The following is a 13,631-nucleotide window of genomic DNA, read 5'->3' as shown; positions in this document are numbered from 1 at the left end:
TTGTAAGGGCAGAGACATTGTATTAGCAGATAAATATTTCTTGCTAAGTCTGTTTCCAGTGTCTGGGCTTGTTTCTTTAATTCTAGATAAACTTTCAGAATATCTGTTCCATGGTTTTTTAAGTAAAAAGTCACTGGAATATTATGTTGCTTTCAAACACAGTCATCATTTATTACAATGTTTTTTACATACTTTTAACAACACTACTTCTTAACAAAAATATTTTGCAACATTCTTTATTTAGCCAGAGAAGGTAATCAGAGAGTACCAAACTCAATAGCTGTAAAACTCACTCTGCACCAACCCTAACTGAAGTAACTCTAAGGCAACTCTAATCTTATGTGACATTTGTGGTGCTGAATATCTGTATATGTACACTGCTATGAATAAAAAGTACACTTGGACAGACAATGTTGATTTTATAATCTAAATATCCACGGGTGTGCTGCCTGTTGGACACTATAGACTGGCAGCACACCCGTGGATATTTTGATTATCAAATACGCCAGGAGAAACTCAAGAATCACATTGTTGATTTTGATCCAATACCATCATATGACACCTGGGGGATAGTAGATGTACTGACAATGGTTTCAACATCATCTGGCAACATATAGCGTAGTGACATGGTGTTGTCTGTGTCTAACATTTCATTTTGAATGCTCACATCCAGGAGGCTCAGTGTGGTGTAAATGTGTGAGGCAAGCAGGCAACTATGCCATGGAGACACAGTTGTGTTTCCTGCAGCCAAATGATCAAGTCTCAAAGGGATCAGATGGTGGCCTTCTGAGTGGTGGGATGAACCTTTTGGAGAAATTCCATGCAAGTTGGGTGTGATGTACCATTTGTGCAATGATGCTGATATCAGTGGTCACATGAACATTCTTAAATCAAGAGATGAGGTTCTAGACTTCCATTCAGCACAGACACCTGCCTGGATCATAAAATTATAAGTGCAGTAGTGGCAGATCATACAGCTACCACAGCACATATAAGAGGGCTTGTGAGCTCAGACGTGTCGAAGAAGCTGTTGCAAACTGATTGTTGGCAGTGATGGGCATGCACACCTTCTGCCTGGCTTCCACCCACACAACATGAAAGCATCATGTCCATGGCTCAACTGGTGCCATCAGAGGATCACAAGGAAGGAGCAATGGTGTGCTGTGGTTTTCAGTAATGACAGCAGATTCTGCCTGCATGCAAGTAATGGTTCTGTGTGTGTACAACATAGACCTGGTCTTGTAGAGTGCATTCATCGAAGACACACAGGTCCCACCCCAGGCCTTATGGTCTGGGTTGCGATAAGCTACAGCTCTTGCTAACCCTTGGTGTACCTGGAGGGGACACTAACTAGCACTCTGTACACACAGAGTGTTGCTAGACTCATTCCTTCTCCATTCTTGCAAGAGGAAGGTATGTGTTGTTCCAACAGGATAGTGCTCACCTACACACTGCCTGTGAAATTCATTGTGCTCTGCAAGATGTGCAGTGTATTCCCTGCACAATCTCCAGAATTGTCTCGAATGGAGCAAATGTGGAATATGATGGGATAAGTCAAAAGGGTGTGGAGTAATGTATTCCAGGACAGTATTTGCCATCTGTATGGTCAACTGGGTGCCAGAGCCAGTACCTACACTGCCAGCTTACATTGCTGGCAGGGATGCTACACCATGTACTGATATGGGTGTTTCAGCATGGGTCAGCACTTCACTACTCAGAACCACTTGTCATACTGATGTAAAAGCAATTATTTTCTGCACTCCATATGAAATGTTGCCACACTACATCTCGAGTTAACAGGAAATATCTAAAAGGATTGACTAATCTTTTACCAGCATTGTGATGTGAACCCATCTTCCAGTACGTTGTAGGGCAGGATGTAGTCCAAATTTGTATTAACATGAATGTCTTAATTTAAATTGTTTTTCAGATTTTATTTGTATAATGTTTTCTGAAAATAATTCTTACATGAAGATATTTGAGCTTAATATTTCATAACAAAATTTGCAGATTGCATATTTTGATAGTATGAAAAATAGCAGCTTTCTGTAATTTTATGAGAGTGATTTAATTTTCGATTGAAAAATTTGAAAAATTATGCATGAAGTATTAAATTTTGTTCTCTTGAAAACTGAAGGATAAATTGGTTTTAGACTGATTAAGTAGACAATTGTGATTACTGATTTTCATGGTTTGAGACTGTTATTGCAAAGTGAATTGATATGAGTAACAAAAAATATAATATAAGAGAAACAGTTTTATACCAATAAAATATGTTCCGAGATATTTTTGGATGACAAATATATAATTTAAATAAGGAAATTAATCCAAGTCTGGCCAAAATTTGTACAGAATGTTACATATCACTCGATGAACAAAAGTTCTGAGGAGGCAGGGTTCATTACAATATGCAGAACAGAAATCTGCTTAGCAGATATTTTTTCTGATGTACCATACAACCTGTAGCCTCCCAGTTGAAAAGTGTAAGTAAACTATATTTCTGACACATTGCCATTAAACAGTCATCAGCACAATCATCATAATCATTCTTAGGATGTAAGGGTAGTGGAACTTCACCTGCTGAAGATTCTTCACAACATAACTTACAAGATGCTAGGGTCACTCAACTGTACTTGGCTGACATATCTCCACCCCTTCTGCCCCTTCACATAAGGGTGATGTAACTTCATGTCCCTTTCTATCCACAATCTTAGTTCTGTTGCATATGCGATAGAAGTTTGGGCTTGTGTCACTGTTTTCCTTGAGAAACTTAGCTACTCTGTATCTCAAGATGGGGAGATTAAAGACCATGTGGTTTTCATCTGCAATCCACACCACCCGTCATAATTATTATCATAACAATTGTTACTGAAATTTGCTATAGCTTAGATTGGTTTCACTGAACTAAGGACAAATTATGCTTACAATAACTTAAATTATTGTATTTAAGTAAATGAAACAATTTTAGCCTTGTTTTGTAAAACAATCATTACTTAATGACCTAGGTTCTGAGTTACTAGCCCTTTTTCTACTGCACAACTGATCCCAAATATGGGAACAAATAAAAGATAAACACATCAACATCTCAACATATCAATTATTGATTCAAACTGTTAAGATATATCTGTTGAAAATAATGATAGTTACATATGCAGTTTACAGAATTCATTAGCACAGCTTTGAGAATAATTATGAACTAACATATATTGTAATAGAGCAATGTGCACAGGTTTGAGATTTGTGTCATTAGCTTTTTTTGACTAAAGGCACCAATCTTTTTCTATGTAGACATTGTAATATGGTATAAAAGGAGTGAGAAACTGAACTAAATTTGATCATTGTACAGTAAATTTGGGGATTCACACATCTGTTTCCTAACTATCAGCAGTCAATTAATTGCCATTAAGAACTTCTATGAAGTCAGTTGCCCCAGTTGCACATGTTTGAATTGTGGTAACATTTTTCAGCAAGGAGACTTTCCACAGTATAAATTTAGTGTTCCTTTGTTAGAGGTACCCATCCAGCAGGAATCCACCAATTTTGTTACCTGGTAGCAAACATTATAACATGCTGTTTCATTTCTTTTGGTACTGGCGTTCATTGTTCAAGAAGCCAACATATTACTAGTTTCTCACTGTGTGTGAGTTCTATAAACCCAAAACAAACAACAAAAAGTCAAGGATGGAGTAACAACAATATTATGGAAACAATAGTTTGCTACATACCACATAGAGGACACACTGCATCACAAACAGGCACAAGGAAAAGACTGGTGTACATTATTATGGAAAAGCAAGTCCTTTCTTTGGAAGTAAAAAATGCACACACACATTTACACAAACACAACTCATGCCCACATGGCCACTGTCTTTGACCACTGTGGCCTGACTGCAGATTCCAACTGCATCCAACCTGAGCAGCAGTCTGTGTTCTGTGATAGAAGTGAGGAGGATGCAAGTGCTGCCTATTATATCATAGAGGAACATGATGGGGACTAGGTGGGACTGCTAGATTTGTATGCTTGTTGATGTGTTGGGAGGGTAGGGATTATGGTAGACATGTGAATGGGATGAAAAGAGAGGTAGAGAAATGGGAAGAGACTGTAGGTGTGTTATTGGAGTAGATGGCATGTGTAGTGCTGTAGTGGGAGCAGGGAACAGATAGGCAGATCAAGGACAAGGACTAGCAAAATTGAGGTCAGAGGATTATGGGAGCAAAGGATATGTTGTAGGGAGATTTCCTAATTGTGCATCTCTGAAAAGCTGGTGTTAGCAAGAGGGATGTAGATAGTGCAAGATGGAAGTGAAGCACATCAAGTTGGGCAGCATGTTCTTCAACTGTATGGTCCATATGTCTCTTGACCAAAGTTTGGCAGTGGCCATTCATGCAGACCGACAGCTTGTTAGTTATCCAGACCCATGGAGAAAGGAGCATAGTGGTTGTAGCTTAGTTTGTATATCACATGGCTGCTTTCACAGGCAGTTCTGTCTTCTATGGGATAGCAGATGCCTGCAACAGGACTGGAGCTGGAGGCAGTGGCAGGAAGTATGGGGCAGGTGTAGCATCTAGGCCTATTGTATGGATTTGAGCCATTAGGCAAAGCTTTGGGAGGACAGGTGGCCTAGGAATGGACAAGGATATTGTATATTTTTGGTAGGTGATGGACTACAGCTGTGGGAGGAGCAGGGAGGACAGTGAGTATGGGTATTCCTCATTTCAGAATGTGATGAGAAGTAGTTGAACCCTTGGGGAGAATATGATTCAGTGCACCTGTCCTAGGTGGTACTAAAGCATGAAAGTAGTCCTTTGTGTCCACACAAAGGTTATGTGAGAGCTGGTGGGTGACAGGAGAAACAAGGCATGAGAGGTCTGTTTGTGAACAAGGTTGTGAGGGTAATCTCTTTCTTTTAAGACCTCAGTGAGAGCCTTGTCACATCTGGAGAGGGATTGATGGTCGCTACAGATGGAACAACCATTGGTAGCTGTGCTGTGTGGATGGGACTTCTTGGTATGGAATGGGTGGCAACTATCAAGATAGTGGTATTTTTGATTCCTGGTACGTTAGATGTGGATGGAGGTATTGATGTAGCCAGCCTTCAGATGGAGGTAGGCACTGTAAAAGATTGCTTGTTGGGATGAGATGAACCATTTGAAGCAAATGGGGGAGAAGATTTGAGGTTCTTGAATAATGTGGGTAGGGTGGCCTCATCTTGGGCCCAGATCACAAAGGTGTCATCAATGAATCTGAACCAGGTGAGGGGTTGGGATTATCGATGGTTATCAATAATTGCTCTAGGTGGCACATGAACAGGTTGGCCCATAATGGTATCATGCAGGTGTCCATTGCTGTACCATGGGTTTATGTGCAGATGTTGACTTCAAAAGAGAAGTAATTGTGGTGTGGTGACACAGTTGGTCTTGATGACCAGGAAGGGGGTTTAAATTAATAGTCTGTTGATTGGAAAAGGTAATGTTCATCAGCAGCAAGACCATAAGAGTAGATGTTAGTGCAGAGGAATGAGGTGTTGACAGTGATGAGCTGGTGCTGGGTGGAGAGATGGTGCAGGAAATGGGAGGTGTGTTTTATATAGGAGGATGGATTGTAGGTAATAGGTTGAAGATGTTAGTCCATGAGAGAGAGAAAAAGATTCTCTCTGTAGGGGCATAGTAACCAGCCACAATGAGGCACCATGTGTATTTGGGTTTATGGAGATTAGGGAACATCTATAAGGCAGAAGTGCATGGACTGGTGGGGATGAGGAGAGAGATAGACTCTGGAGAGATTCTGGGATGAAGCTAAGGATTTAAGAAGGGACTGGTGGCTCTGCTGTGGAAGTCAGCTCTAATTTACAGGAAGGCAGGTGGATATTCAAATACTGTAGACATTTGGATCGTAGACACTCTGCATCAACTGTATAACACCAGGATATAAGTAGTTCGTTATTAATACATAATACTGTAACTGCTAACTTGTCTCTCTTTCCTCAATCACACTCATACTTTAGCACATGATGGCACATTCAGTGCATTACCAGTATGTTAGAGACAACCCAAGAACTGTGGTGGTTACTTATGATACCAGCACACTTAGTGTACCAAAGTTTACACAAAATTTTCTCCCTTGATGTTCTTTGTTCAGTTTCATCAATAGACATGCATTGGATACAGACTCCAAACTTGTACAATGTGTGATAAATAGCTTTGTAGTTAACATGCCAGGTCAATACACTATTATTGGCATCACTTATTTTACTTGATTTAAATCATATATTCAGAATTGTTTTAACTGAAAGCCTTTTCATTTATGCTAAAATCATAATTTGCTCCAATTTATCAACTAGTGCTTGTTATCGAATAACTCTCATTTGGAGTTAATGTGCATTGGATTGAAGCTGCTTACAAGTTAGTGGTGCAGTGAGCTGGTTTTAAAGCAGGTGGCTGTTCACCAAAGAGCATACACCCTCCAGGAACTGTGTTCAAGCAGATCTAGAGATCTAGTGTGCAATGGCTGTTACTTTGGTCATGTGATCACAAGAGCACAGACTTTCACTATTATAAATACTGTTAATTATTACCATTATCACAGCCTACACCCTGAGCACAGTTCATGAATCTGGCAAAATCCAGCTCACTGCACCAGTAACTTACAACCAGTGATCCTACATGCATCCTTCAACATCTAGTGTTTGCGCATATGTCAGTAAAACTTCACAAAGATCCACCCCAACAATGTTCTTTAAAATGTTTTGCTTGTAGTGCACCGTGGAAATGAATTTCTCATATGCTAGCTACAGGAATGATGAAAGCAAATGCATGTAAAATTTTTCCAGGGTGGTTTGCTATGTAAGCACTGAAGGCACCTGCTACATCAAATCAGTGTGAAACTACTGGAAAAGCCCACAGTTTTCTGATACCAACTGCAGTGCAGCCAAATAGGATGTGCTTTCCATTACTGCTTAAGCCTGGATGCCTAAAATGATTTTTGTTGTAAGATTTTTGGTAAATTACTTGAATAAAATAAATATTTTGTGTAGGCAGAGGGGTATCATTTAGGGACTATTCAGCTTTATGAGAGCTTAGCCAATGTACTGAAAAGTCTGTATAGTATTATTACCTCTCACCTGGACTGCATTTTTTGGTGTGTATATGAAACCAATCCAAAGCCATGAGCTCAAGTATTAACAATGGAATTTTAATGTGAGTAACATTTTTAAGAGTTTACAGTATGTATCATTTTTATTCGGTAAAGGAAAGATGGAAAAGAGGAAAAGTATGTAATTCATACCATTTCAAAATAAAGGCAAGTCTCTAAAAGGGATATCTACTGACATTTGACAAAGATGAATTCCTGCCACAATAAATAACTGAAAACTGGGATACTATCACCACTGGCCTTACTTGGAGTATTTGAGAAAATTTGCAAGAGGCATAAGTCATGATGACTGCAGTAAGTTGTGTGCCTCTTGGTTTTATGCAGTCCTTGTCACAGTTCCCACACACACACACACACACACACACACACACAGAGAGAGAGAGAGAGAGAGAGAGAGAGAGAGAGAGAGAGAGAGAGAGGCTCACATAATTATTCTATACACTGGTGGAAGAAGTTAGTTTATAATGAATGTAAGTAACCCATGTGGCATGCAAAGCATAAGAATTGAGGAGAATTTAAAATGTACTGACAATATCTTCAGTAATCAACTGCTGACTTGAATGCTCTAGAATCTCAAAATTTATTTCCAAGCCTAGTTAGTGTTATGGAACACTTTCCTTAGCATTCCAGTTTCAGCAGCAGTAGTGATACACTGGTGACCCAGACATGATCATTAGGCTAAACTCTTGGTGATGAACTCTCATCAGACTGCATGATATGGAACCTTGAGTGGAGTGATGTTAAGTACTCATGTGCAAACAGTACTTTGTTAGCGAATGAGCAATTCTATTCTGACCTGTAGTCATGTGTGAAAAATATTTGAACTTTGAACATTTTTTTGTGTGTCTTTTTGTGTAGAGAGCCCCAAGAATGATACAGTTCTCTACTCATATTCAGAACTGGGAAAGTCTTGCATTGGCTGTACCAGTCTTGGATTTGTTCTTATCCAATCTTTGCCAATCACATGCCCCAAGTAAATTACTTCCTTCAACCTAAAATGACACTTGTCCATACTCAGTGTCAGATGTGCAGCCTGCAACCTCATAAACACTTCCTTCAAATGTTGTACATGTTCTTCCATGTGGCTTGAGAACAGAATTATATCACCCAGATAAATTATATAGTGGCAACACTTCAGTCCCTTAAACACTACGTCCAACACATACTGAAATATTGCAGGAGCGTTCTTCAGCTCAAACAGCATCACCTGTTATTGGTAATGGCTCCAATGTAACAAAAAGCTATCCTTGGATTTTCCTTGGGAACCAGCCCCAACTTATGGTATCCACTTCTTAAATTCATGATAGAGAAATACTGGAATTGCCCCATGTTACCAATAGACTGTTTGATGCTGGATATAGGATATGCATCCATTAAAGTATTACTATTAAGGTGACAGTAATAATAACAAAATCTGCATTTCTTGGAACCGTCCACATAATTTTTCTTCATAATCATGATTACCGGCCCATTTCTATTATCCCATAAGCCAACTGCTGATTAATAAATTGCTCCAGAATTGGTTGCAAATACTGAGATAGTCTGTGTGGTTTGTGCCACACTGGTGCTACATTCTTTATCTGAATTCTGTGTTGCATAGTTGGCATCCAGGCAGTGGACACCTAGGAAAAGCAATCCTCATATTCCACCATAGCTGTCCTATCTGAGTTCTCTCTATGCAATTTAAATGACACGCCCAAGGGCGTACCCAGGATCTGAACAAGGGGGGGGGGGGGGGAGGGGTAGGTCATACTAGTCTCAAAAAACAGGGAATTGAGACAACATACAGCACTTCTTATTAAATAAAACAGTAAACCAGTGAAAAACTGTTTTTAATAAACATTTTAAATACAAGAACGCACTTGTACAATCCGAGAAAACATACGGCATTTCTTATTAAATAAAAGAGTAAACTAGTGAAAAACTGCGAATATCTTCTAGGGGAGGGGGGGAGCAGCTGCCACCTCCCTCTGCCCCTCGCTGGGTACGCCCATCTTATGTAATGCAGTCTTCATGGTATCCTGTGACAGCTCATGTCTTTCACATTCTATGCAGCAATCCTCCCCCAGAAATACAAATTTCGTTATCAACATCCCCTTTGTCAACTTAACATCTTCAGCACCAAACTTGTCAATATTGATGGGTAACATTATCCACTGCCATGTCCCATACACGTATGATATCCCTTTTAACCAAACAATACACTGAATCTAATACATTCTTCCCTTCCCGTGGTTCTTTTATGCATAATGTATCAGCTGATAAGTACAGCTCCACACTCTCCCAAAGTTACTTCCCAGTGCCAGATAGCACAATCACGATGGATGCACCTTGCAGCAGATCTACATCATTGATGGCTTACCGAAATGACTTCCCATTAATTTCTGTAACACATCAATTATATCATGATACTGCTGCAAATATTTATGCCTAGAATCGTGGTGCAGCCATCACTTATGTGAAGCACTACCTCCACACACGGCTTAAACCTGACTTCCTTAACCCAAAAATCTGTTTCCACCAATCTCAATGGTTTTATGTCATAATCCCTCACTGCATGCAGTCAATAGCGTGGTGGGTTCCATCGCCTCCGACCAACCAGGTCCCTACTGTCTGCCGACACACATGCTCCTGTATCTGCACTACTGGCCGTTGAAATTGCTACACCACGAAGATGACGTGCTAAACACGCGAAATTTATCCGACAGGAAGAAGATGCTGTGATATGCAAATGATTAGCTTTTCAGAGCATTCACAAAAGGTTGCCGCTGGTGGCGACACCTACAACGTGCTGACATGAGGAAAGTTTCCAACCGATTTCTCATACACAAACAGCAGTTGACTGGCGTTGCCTGGTGAAACGTTGTTGTGATGCCTCGTGTAAGGAGGAGAAATGCGTACCATCACGTTTCTGACTTTGATAAAGGTCGGATTGTAGCCTATCGCGATTGCGGTTTATCGTATCGCGACATTGCTGCTTGCGTTGGTCGAGATCCAATGACTGTTAGCAGAATATGGAATCGGTGGGTTCAGGAGGGTAATACAGAACGCCGTGCTGGATCCCAACGGCCTCATATCACTAGCAGTCGAGATGACAGGCATCTTATCCGCATGGTTGTAAAGGATTGTGCAGCCACGTCTCGATCCCTGCGTCAACATATGGAGACGTTAGCAAGACAGCAACCATCTGCACGAACAATTCGACGACGTTTGCAGCAGCATGGACTATCACCTCGGAGATCATGGCTGCGGTTACCCTAGACGCTGCATCACAGACAGGAGAGCCTGCGATGGTGTACTCAACGACAAACCTGGGTGCACGAATGGCAAAACGTCATTTTTTCGGATGAATCCACGTTCTGTTTACAGCATCATGATGGTCGAATCCGTGTTTGGCGACATCGCGGTGAACGCACATTGGAAGCGTGTATTCGTCATTGCCATACTGGCATATCACACGGCGTGATGGCATTGGGTGCCATTGGTTACACGTCTCGATCACCTCTTGTTTGCACTGACGGCACCTTGAACAGTGGACGTTACATTTCAGATGTGTTGCGACCCATGGGTCTACCCTTCATTCGATCCCTACGAAACCCTACATTTCAGCAGGATAATGCACGACCGCATGTTGCAGGTCCTTTACGGGCCTTTCTGGATACAGAAAATGTTCGACTGCTGCCCTGGGCATCACATTCTCCAGATCTCTCACCCATTGAAAACGCTTGGTCAATGGTGGCCGAGCAACTGGCTCGTCACAATACGCCAGTCACTACTCTTGATGAACTGTGGTATCGTGTTGAAGTTGTATGGGCAGCTGTACCTGCACACGCCATCCAAGCCGTGTTTGACTCAATGCCCAGGGGTATCAAGGCCGTTATTCCGGCCAGAGGTGATTGTTCTGGGCACTGATTTCTCAGGATCTATGTATTCGAACTGCGTGAAAATGTAATCACATGTCACTTCTAGTATAATATATTTGTCCAATGAAACCCGTTTATCATCTGCATTTCTTCTTGGTGGAGCAATTTTAATGGTCAGTAATGTAATAAAACCTTATGATCCCTTCCCTTCACCACACCTACTGTTGCACATTCCTCCTCTGCATATGTTCTAGTCGCATCTAATTTTAATTGCACCCTTCTTACGTTTAACAGCTGTTCACATCCTCCTTTTCTACTCCAATTACAATAAATTGCTTTTGATTATCCATACCACACCTGTTCCACCGACGCTGGCAGCACTACTTCTGCACATGCCAATTGCAATACTTCGCATTTACAGAGAATACACCACGCCTCTACTTAACACCAGTCGACACATCAATCTGCTCACACTCCGTTGCTAATGCCTCAGCCACACGGAGACCGTTAGGCATCCTGTGCGCGTCCTTCTCGACATATCTTCTGGTCAGCTACTTAGAATGCGTCGAGCTCCCACTGTTCAACCTCTTCCTGCAAAACTGTATTCACTTCATCACACTGTGTCAATTCATACGTTTTTCATGGAGTTTTCTTATTCTGTCAGCAAAATCTTCCATGAGTACCCCTTGCCTCTCCGTAATAGCTGTAAATTGCTCCCGAAATAATCTCACACTGTTCTGCTGCTTACGCCTCTGCAGAAGCCCCTGTTTCAACTGCTCAAAGGTCTCCATCTTATTTAATGCTTCCGTGCATCTGACAGAAGTCTTTGTCTCTCCCATCAAACGTGACTCTAAAAAAAATGGTTCAAATGGTTCTGAGCACTATGGGACTTAACATCTGTGGTCATCAGTCCCCTAGAACTTAGAACTACTTAGACCTAACTAACCTAAGGACATCACACACATCCATGCCCGAGGCAGGATTCGAACCTGCGACCATAGCAGTCGCGCGGTTCCGGACTGAAGCGAACGTGACTCTCTCTGTGCAACAACTGGTTATAGAACTAAGCCCCCAATACTCACTGAGAGTGTCAACTCCTCCATGAACGACTTCACGCCTTCATACGAGCTCCCAGAAAAGGGACTGACTAGGTTAGTGGCTGCTTATAAAGCAAGATCGTATTTTATGCTCTCCGTTGCGCTATATCCTTAAAACTAGTGCCTGCACTGTCTTTTGCCCAGTGACACATTGCGTCTCTGACTCTGCCATTGAAACACCGTTATTCTTCTTTCATATACAATACAAGTGAATAATAATGACTAACTGACAAAAAGAAAACCACTACAACTTGCTCCGTATCATAAACTATCTAGATGCTCTACACTGCTTTGCATCGTGACCAAAGATATAGCACATGATGTGGAAAGCCTGAGCAGATTACACTGTAAACACCTCCCAGGCTATCAATACAGCTTTTTACTGTCGCCACGAAATTCACTCATCAGCCGGTTCTTCTGTTTTAAACAAAGTAACCCTCAAGCTGTGAAGATACTCTCTCTTAGATTCCATGCCTGTCACAAATAAAAAGTAACAAACAGTTCTTCCATTCACCCCATCATGTGCAGGTCATGGTCTAGACATCGCACTGCTAGACGATGCACTCATTTCTGTCCACTGAAGATAACGTCAGTACTTCTGACACCACTTTATAGTGAATTCCAGGTGTGATGCGGGATGGCTACATTAGGCGAGTTGGTTGAGGAGTGTGGCTGGATGGCTGTCCGATGAGGACCCAAAAGAATCAGCTGTTAAAATTAACACTTTATTTCCTACTTATATACTGATTATCTGGCGGGTGGGGAGGCGATCATCCCCATGTGCCACGTGCGACGGGAGTGGGCTAGTGGTCGGTCAGCCAGCAGCTAGCATTCATGCAGCTGGCTTAAATATGTGATGATGACTTTCTTTGCTGATATCTGCACTTAGCTTGCAGCTATGTAACATTATCCTTAGCAAAAACGTGAGTAGAGCGTACCTAATGTTGCAAAGGTAGCCCCTCTTCGATGAATGACAGCCCCGAGGCGACCAAGGGGTGTGACCTGCTGCTTTCTGCCAGGAGACCAGCTGCTGCTGGAGCGGGTCTGCAGCCCTGCACTACGACACCAAATTGTGTATTTGTACTTACTTAGTGCAGGAAGCTGGTACTGTGGTGGGGCTTGAAACCTGTGTCTGTTGCTAGTGGCTCCTTGTCATCTCTTTGCCTGTCATCACTCCTGCAGTCTGGTGGTACTGTTGGACTGCAAATGAACCTGTTATAAGATAAATGGTTATTTATGTCAGATAGCAGCACACTTGTTGTGTCAATGCACTACTCCCTGGCACGTACTCATCAACACCACTGAAACTCCAGTGATGAGACCGTACCTTGCAACTGTGCTGACAATTCACGCCAAGTGAGGCTCGCCTGTCTTGCATAACTTCACTGGCCTGTTGTCTTAACCCAAATGTCGACACACCACACTCACCAGAAACTGACTACTAATGTAACTTCCCAATACACCTTCTCATAGGATTCATTCTTAACCTGGCCCTACGCTTCTTTCTTCACTGCGGCA

The sequence above is a fragment of the Schistocerca piceifrons genome, chromosome X, assembly GCF_021461385.2.
Source record: "Schistocerca piceifrons isolate TAMUIC-IGC-003096 chromosome X, iqSchPice1.1, whole genome shotgun sequence".
NCBI lineage: Eukaryota > Metazoa > Arthropoda > Insecta > Orthoptera > Acrididae > Schistocerca > Schistocerca piceifrons.
Note: the sequence above shows the minus strand (reverse complement) of the source record.